Source organism: Corvus moneduloides, chromosome 7 (genome assembly GCF_009650955.1).
Source record: "Corvus moneduloides isolate bCorMon1 chromosome 7, bCorMon1.pri, whole genome shotgun sequence".
In the NCBI taxonomy this organism is placed as follows: Eukaryota; Metazoa; Chordata; class Aves; order Passeriformes; family Corvidae; genus Corvus; species Corvus moneduloides.
The window spans coordinates 31,434,745-31,444,261 of NC_045482.1; positions in this window are offsets into that span (position 1 = coordinate 31,434,745).

Genomic DNA, 9,517 nt, shown 5'->3' on the forward strand with positions numbered 1-9,517 from the left:
TTCCCATATTTCAAGTGTCACTTGAGAAAATGCCATGAGAGGAGTATTTTCCCCCTCTTTTTATTGTTGTTTTCTGCCATTTGTAAAGCTTAAGCAAAGCATTCTTAAATCTCTTTCATGTTCTGATATTTCTGTACAGTAATCCCTGGATTTTTTTAGCAACACAATAAGCTGTACATCACTTTTCCTGATGATAAGGATGACTATGACTGTGTGTTGTGGTAAAAAAGAAGTTACACATGTCACAGCTGGATTTACAGTGAGATGGATATTGTACTTTAGCCTGTTCGAGTGGATACTGAGTTATGAGCCTGAAGGTCAACTGATCCCAGAAAAGGATTGTGAAGTCTGAGCACAGGAATGATCTCTTCCAGTCTCAGATCCCTGCTGTAAGTCCTGTGGTGTGAGGGGTAGCTGGTGCTCTGAAATAGCAGTAATTTAAGAAATGCTTCCAGGCCTTTCTTGCTGTGTCACATATCCATCAGCCCAAATGGTGCCGTCAGACAGTGTTTTATTGCCAGAATCAGTGAAGAAGGGAAGTCTTTCTTCTCCTCCCAGTGATATATTGGATATAGTCCTTTGTCTGTGACAGATCCAGACTGAGGAGCTGTGTCGAGCAAAGTGAATTTCATTTAATCTGAACATTGAGGTGCCTGACTGTACCAGGAAATCTCCTCTGCCTCTTGGTTCTTAGCCTGTTTTAAAAAAGCATGTTGGTTATGAGAAGATGGTGAGCTCCTTTTCAGAAGCTTTAGCTGTAATGTTGGACACCCTTCTCTTCCATGAGAGAAATGGCTCCCTTGGGCCCCTTGTTCCTGGTATGATATGCAGTGGGATTTGTCAATTCCAAGTTATTTAGAAGATGGAAACAAGGGTGAAGTTCATCTATTCCTTCGTTAAATCTTAGCTCCACACACACCTTAAAAATTTCCACAATTTGCTTCCCTTTACACTTTCTCATTAGCTTTCTCTTATTTTGATTTTTACTTTCCCCATCTTAATCATTTTTGAAAAGCAAAGTATTCTTTAATCACAAATTAAGGAGGAATATGAAGATTCTGTCTGATTTCTAAAGTTTACTTCACAATCTCTTACACTCAGTGTTGTAATTTTATATATCCTGATGGAGGGAACCCGGTCTGTCAAGATTTCAGAGCCTTTACTGCGCTAAACCCAAGATGTAGAATCACTTCTCTGCTGTATCCAACTTTTCTTTAATAGCCATTATTTCCCAATGCTTGCTTTCTTAGGAAATTCAAATTACCTCTGAGTTTCAGCAATTAGTCAGTATAACTAAGTGTCTAAAATTAGCTATATCTAGGTTTTTTGGCTCACACTCTGATTTTTCCAAAGCTGTTAGAGAAAGCATAGGAGAGGGAAAAAAAGGAACAAAATCTCTGACTCAAAGGAATTGCTCAGGCTGTTCAGCAAAGAAGAAACTTCAGGGATTGTGTCTCTTTGTCTGTCCAGAGCACCTGGGTTTGCCTCAAAGATCCTTGATAATTGACAGATTGATAGCAATGCTCCTGGTCTTCAAGTTATTTATCTGTATAAATGCAGGCAGCATGAAAGTTTTGTGGGCAACCTTCAAGCAAGAAAGCAAATCTTTAAAAAACTTTTTTTTTTTAACTCAGCAACATACACAGTTTAATAGAGTCAGAGATGAGGCAGTTCTGGTTTTTGATGCTTCTTTCTCTGCGACACAATTAAATTTATTTCTTAAAAATAAAATTTTCCCACATTAAAAACCCCAAATCTCTGCAGCTGGAATACCTAGATTCATCTCAGCTGACCTGAAGTATTTAGTCAGATAAAGATAAGTTATTGCTATTTAGGAAATCTTAAAGCCCATTACTACAATTCAATTTAAACAAATTTCAAACTGAAATAGTCTTTTGTCAAGACATGTATTGAAACAGGTTCTGAAAATGGAAAATATCTTTCTAAAACGTTTGAAAGATCTGTCTGATTCAGATTCTGACAGATCTGACTCGAATTCATTGAAAATTTCAGTGATGTTAAAAGTTTTCAAAGGAGTAAATGATTTTTTGTGGAAATGTTCTTTCAGTTCTCTTGACCTGCTTAAATTGCCAAGCTCTGTAGTGTGAGAGGTGCTTGTGCTAGGTAAAGACAGTGAATCTTGGCTGGTTCCTGAAGGAGTAACATGATGCAAATAATAATGGGAGTATCAGCTTCGATTTTATGATGTAGAATTCCTGTCAAGGGTATTGCATTCCAAGGAGCACTGCTCCTTCTGTGCCTGCAGGTCCTCACTGGCACAGGGAGTTGGCATTGCTGTCCTACTGTAATTTGAGGTATAATGAATTATGCAACCAGGGTTGGAAAACCAGTTCCTGGAGGGATGCTATGGATGTACCTGCTCCTTGTGCCTGCAGCACCCAGCAATTGCCCCAATTGCTCTCTCCTTAAAAGGTGAAAGAATTCAGTGCCATAATGAGCCTTTCTGCAGACTGACACCTCTAACAAAGCCATGTCTCTCCACTCCTGATTTCCTGTTCATTATTGTGCCCCGTTTGAAGGACAGATGTGCTACTTAATTACTGGAAATGGCACAAGTAGGTCAGTCACAGGTTGCTGTTCACAGTGCCAGTCTGAGACAGGGCTTCCTCCCCAGGCATGGCTCTGTCACCTCTGCCATGATGAAAAATTGAGATTTTTGTTTTCTTGTTTAAACTGTGCGAGATATTTTGAAATAATCTAATCCTGCATTTGGTGGTGTTGCTGAGTGGTTTATAATTAAATTTAAAACTAATTGCCTCTACATGCAATTAAGTTTGCCTTTAAAATCTGATTATCTAACTTAAATACAATTGGTAATGCCTCAGACCTTTAAAATGTCTTTGTCTTCTTTCCAGGCTCTCTCTGCAGATAAATTCTAAAGGTAATTTTAGAGGTGAGGTGATACAGGACCAGAAATTGTACACACATCAGCTCAGTTCTGAAGTGTCTTTTAAAGGTTTCCAGGTACTAATGAACTGATCTTCTGAGGCAATAAAGAATTATCCTTGTAACCTTACAAGAGCTCTTAGCCTACTCTTTCAGCATTTATGTATGCTGCTGTTGTTTTATATTTATGCCAAAGCCTGGTGTACATTGATTGTGTCTGGATCTGGCTCAAAGCTTCAGCAGATTCTGTCCTGACATGCACCAATGCCAGGGGTGGTGGAACAAGAACACGAGGACTCACAGATTGGTTTTGCTTTTATAACTGAAGGTTCACCCTGGTGCTCACAGGCTGTGCCCACGGGGTAGGTGTACAGATGTATCTGCTTCCCAGCATCCCTGTGCACACACACATCATTTCCCCATCCCTGGACATGTTCAAGGCCGGGTTGTTGAGCAATCTAGGTCTAGAGCAAGTCCATGGCAGGGGTTGGACTGAGATGATTTTTAGGTCCTTTCTAACCCAAACCATTCAACGATTCTGAGACTATTTTGGTCTGGATATGTCATACTCTTGTGCATCAGCACAGCATAAAAGCGTAGAGATAACTGATTTGATAAGTTTTAAAAAATAAATGCATGCAATATTTAGAAAACCAAACCATTACCAACAAGATAAAGAAGCTGTAGTGCTTTGTGTTTCTTACACTGTCTCTTAGTTTAAAAGAGTTTTCCAGAGCCAGGTTCAAAGGGTCATTATTCCTTGGGCATATGCGATTTTGTTTCTCCTGTAGATAAATAAATGGAAATCTCTGTCCGCCAAAAGAAACCCCATGTTGAAAGGAGGGAGAGGTAATAATTTGTAAAGCAGCATTTAAAAGTTAGTGTGTTTTTTTGTTAAATGCTGTATTTTGTAGCTGCTTTTTCACTGGGCAGTGCCAGCAGATGTCAATGCCAGCCCCACTGGTGTCCATTGTGCTCAGGCTAAGTGGAGGAAATTGCTTTCCCTTACAAAAGAAACTCTCTGTCAAGTTGATGTTATGTTAAACAATGGGTGTAGGTAAAGCTTTTGAGCCACTACTTAAAATTCTGCCTCAATGCCAAGGATACTGTCAAGTGTTTGAAAGAGACACTCCAAAAATAAGTATAATCATCTTAAACACACACAGAGTATCTTTCTTTTCAGGCAGCATTCTTAAGAATCATGGCAGGAAACTTCTCTTTCTTCAATTGATCATAACAACATTTGCCAGAATTGTGAATGTGCTTCTCCCACATGTGATGGGCAAGGTGCCTTTTAGACTGTGCTGTGGATGAAATTGGTTCCACTTCAAAATCTTGTTTTGGTGTCCAGCCTTGAGATTTCATATTCAAGCTCAAGTTTCATGAGTTCTCTCTAAAATGGGGACAACATTTCAGGGTTGAATAATCACATATTGTGAATATGAGTTGCATATGGTATTGGTCAAAGATTGGACTTGATATTCTTGGAGGTCTTTTTAAAACTTAATGGTTCTATAGTTCTATATTACTTATCTTACACATCTGAAATTATGACTCAATATTTGGATATTGGTCCTACTTGAGGAAGGTTTAAAATTTGAATAATCTGCTTTAAAAATCACACCAAGATTAGTTAATCTTCTATATTGTTTTGAAATCCATTTATTAATATGACCAACTACTGCTCACTGCTGCAAAGCAAATAAACCTTTGAGCAGAAATCTCCTCTACCCCTACAACACCATTGATTATTTCTTATTTATGTTCCTGCCAGCTGCACTCTTTTAGTCTGAGACTTATCTGATCAGGGCTGCAAAAATGTGCATTTAGTGTTGTCCTTTTCCTGGTCTGTCCTCTTTCCAAATCCTTTCCTATCAGAGATATCTGATTTGCAGGAGGTTATTCCTGCTGACAAGATTTCTTTCTATGCCAGATCCAGCTGGATTTCTACAGATTCTACTCTCTGTTCATGTTTTCTGCTGGGTGTGGAAGCTTCCCACTAGTTAAAATACATTTTATTTTCATTTGGATCATTAAACTGTCATTGTAGTTAGCCTTTTTGCCCTATTTTTATTGTCTGTGCTCATAAATCCCACAGATTATAACATTCTTGAAACCTTGCAATATCTATTTCCCTTTGTTGAATGGAACAGAATATTTTCAAATGCTGAGTTTCACCTGAATTCACCTCCCATGCTGTTCAACTTTCCTCTAAGACCTTCCATTGTTTACCAGTGCCTTATGGAGATTTCTTTCCACATCCAAACCGATGGACCTGTGAAAGGTAAAGAGGGTCTCCAGCACTCCTGCCCTCAGCTGTGTACGTGTCAAAAATCTGCCTTCAAGGGAGCTTGGCTGTTCCTCAGCAAACTTATTTTAGCAAATTCAACTGCACCATAAATTCCAAGCAGAGAAATGAGGCCAGTTCTCAATAAATCATTATTGAGTTTGTCCCTTGGTGTTTGTCTGAGTTATACCAAATAATAACTGCTGATATCCAGAGCTCCAGTAGATAATCCAATATATTCTCATCACTGTTAGCATATTTTCTCTGACTATTAAGTTATGATTCATTTCTACACATGAATACAGTCTCAACATCTTCAAAATGCTATTAAAGGACTTTATACATTTAAGCACTTACGTTGTAATAGAAATGCTAAAAATCAGTTACCAAACATAGCTACTTTAAACTGTGTGGAATTCCTGGAAAGAGTGTGGTCAAAACTGTGGAAATTGGGCTGGTAAAGGGAAATTGCTTGCATGGGGTTGCTTGTGACTAGAGGCTCATTTTGGATTCATCCCTCCTGCCTCTAAGCTTTGATTTACACACAAGATTTTCTTACCTTTGCTGTTGAGACTTTCCCTTCTTCCACAGTCCAAGGCATCTGAGCCGCTCACCTGCTCACTGAGGAACCACTGCAGTTAACTGTGCTGTAGATGAGGAAAATTACAGTAATTACAGTAGTAATTGTAAAGATTTATCTTTACCAAAAAATCCCACAGCCTCAAAGAACAGTCTTCAGCTTCAGTTTAGAGTGAATTTGGATTCACTGGATATCGGAAGAGTCTTTTGTCCTGTAAATTTGATCTGGTGCCTGAGGAGGGACTTCACTTGTTGATACACCCATTTTCACAATAAACAATTGCACAGAGTGGTAATAAATGCTACAGAGCAGAAAAGTGGAAGAAATATCCATTGTAACTCTAGTGCTGTGCTGTACCATACATTTGGCACTGTTAGTCAAGTTGTCACCATAGAAGAGGGAAATGGTTTTAACAGCTGTCAGCATCAAAATGAATCCTCCAAATATCAGTGTTTCATTTCCATCTCTAGAATTCAGAAATGTGGGAGTTTATAATGACACATCTGCAGTTGAACAATATATTACTTGGTTTGTAATGGTTTGAGGGCAGCATGATAGAAAATATCCCACATGAGTGTACTACAGTGCTTCAAAACTAATGTACTGATAGCTTGGGTTTCTTTTATTATTCAGAATTGCAAGGCTGTTCAAAAGAACCGAAAACCTCACCTTAGTACTGGGTAATTTTGTGTTGGCAGTGCTTGCAGCCAAACAGTCCTCTGTAGAACGATGAAAAAAGTAATGAAACTTCAAGCATCATGCTGGTATGTTCCCTCTTTGGAAGTTCTCAGGTTTCTTCTAACACTTTAGGAAATTAAAAGGCACAAAAAGATACTCCCCATCATGTACTGTTTCTAATTGGTTCCTATACTGAAGAATCACTTTCTGGGCTGTGACAGTTTGATTTTGATGAAGAGCAGTAAATATCTGTCTGGTATTTGAAACACTGTAGACTGAATGACATATTACATTGCACACGGGCCAATTTTAATGACTGTCTTTGACCTTTTCTGTGTTTTCCCAAAACTAGTGTGGTCAGAAGCAGAATAAAATCCATTAAAACCTACAATTTAGGGATGTAAGGTAATAGCACACTGCGATGTTTCACTTTGTTAAATGACTCCTGCAAAGTAGCAAGTGTCAAACAAAAATGCTGTCTCTAGTGGTAAAATAATTAAAAAGGGTGCAGAGATGGAGGAGTATTTCAGTAGTGCTCTTGGGGCAGAGCAGCTCAGCTCTGACTGCTGCTTTCAGCATTGCAGCTCTCGAGTGGAGCAGGACACGTGTGCTTTATTCAGGAAGCATTTAACATCTAAGAGGAAGGTGATTTCTTTGTCTTATCCAGGAATGAATCATAAATTAATATTCTGAGAGCGTACATTCGTGCTGGTGTCCGGGTTCCCTTTAACCAAAGGTGTATTAAAACAGGCTGTGTCTGTTCATGTTTCTCCCAAAGCTTTAATGTGAAGTTCATCTGCCAGAGTCTCTGCTACTGGATGCTGAGGATAACTCAGTATGATGTGGTAGGGCACTGATTGTTTGAGAAATCATCCAGCAAAGGGACAGGGCAAGTCTGTAGGACCTGAATGAAATATGAATTATTTAAATGTGCAGCTGAAGGTTTCTCAGCCAAAGTCTTCTACTTTGATTTACTAAAGCCATTCCTAGATCTATTTCCAAATATAATGCTAGTAATGCAGCTTGGAGATACTGGTATGACAAGGACTGGGAGTGGATGAGCAAGGGAAAGGAATTAATCTCATAAGAGGTTTCTGACTTTCAAAATGTATTTTATTTGGGGAAAAAAAAAAAAAGAAAAAGAATTTTAGGGATCTCTGCCCCAAAGCAGAGAAGGTAAAGAGGAATTCTGGGGTGGGAATAAGTGGTTCAAGCACAACCTGCTGAACTGACACAGGACTTGAACCAAGTTGCTCCTTGCAACTACTAACATTGAAAACGGATAAGAAAACCTGGGCATCTGCAGCCTCTTCTTAGCTTGGTTATAGATTTGCAACAAAGAATGTTTCTGAAAATGTTAATTGAATTCTATTTTTTGTTAGGTCCTTTATTAAATCCAGTCCTCAGTTGCCTTTTTGTAGAACTTGAGATGTGTGACCAAACATTTCCAAGCACTCGCGAGGAAAAAGACTGTTGTGTACGGAACTGACAGAACTCAAATCTGTTTGGATGTCGGAACACCATATTCACAGTCAGAGAGCACCTGGCTTTAGGAAGCAAATGGCTGGTGGCACCAAGCCAGTGATTTTTAAGAATTCAAGTTCAGCAGGAGGAGGTGGTCCTTCACACTACACATAGACCAGCCACAGGAGCCTGGAAATGAGGCAAGTTTTGTTCAAAAGGCAAGTGGACCAATCCACATAAGAGAGATCCGCTAAATGTTCTGAGCCTTGCCTCATGAACATAAATCAAAAGACTAGACAGAATGAGCATGTGTGTATAGAAAGGCACTGAATATTTTTGCTGGATACCTCTTTTTTTTCTCTCAGTACTGTCCTTTGATTCTTAATGCCCTTTAATTTATTATCTAAAAGGTTGTTATTTGGTGATGTCATGTGCTGTCGGTTCCATTTATTCGGAAAGCTCTTACTAATTGCCAGTTGATTCTGTAGTAGCCTGCAAATTGACTGCCTGGAAGGAGGGCAGTCATACTCAAGCTTTTTAAAGGAGATCTTATTTATCATCCTATGACTTTCTTATTCTGGTTTGCTGGATGTTATTGTACTGTCTTGGGGTGACTTTATGGTGTTGTATCCCATATCGCTGTTCTATGCCCAGAAATTAATTTTGTGCCTTTCTATGCCTTTAAACTGAGCCTGAGAGGGGGAGAGAAGAAACCCAACAAAATTCTTCATAGCAGTTTATTTTCAAGGACACAGAGATAGAGACGGCTCTCTGCGTTTGGCTGTGGCAGCAGAGCGAGAGTGGGGAAGCAGCTTGTTTGCTTTCTCAGCTGGCTTTCGGGCCCTTTTTCTCCAGAGAGAGACTGAGTTGAACTTTGCTTTCCTGGGACTTCGGGGTTTTTTCTCCCTTCTTCTTTTTCTGGACTGTTTCAACATCAGAACACATCAGGACTTTTTCCACCGAGGCCTTGGTGCTGGAGGGGAGCTCACCACCCCGTCCCAGCTCCAAGGAGGGGGAGAGAGAGAGAGACTATGGAAGGACTCTGAAATTTCCCCAGGTTTCTCTCAGCAGAGCAAGAGGTTTTATTATTTAGCATTATTATCTTCTTCCTGTGTGTTTGTTAAATAAATAGTTTTTATCTCACTCACTTTCCTTCAAGGAAAATTCATTTTTTCCCGAACCTGGTGGGGGGAGGGGTGGTTGTAACCTGCCTTCTCTCACAGGATATATTTCCAAATTTGCCCAAACCAGCACATGTACTCAGGTGGACACCTAGCAAAGATAAATTGCATGATTGAATTCTGCCCAAATCTGTCTACAGGGAAGAGTTTCCACTTCTAACACATTTGCTAAAGGAACTGATTGTTCAGACATTGCCTTGAGGGTTGTGATACAAGGACCTTGTAGAATTTTGTTTTTTCCCAGGAAAGGAAAATGCCTATTGTAATTACCACTGCTGTACACAACATTGAAATGATCACAAAAGCAATTAGCATTTATAGATTTTAGATGACAAAAGCAGTTGGATTTCAAATAAAGTACATCAAAGTTCACGCCCCACAGATGAAAAGAGACTTTAAGCTGAGACTTTCTTCCACTGT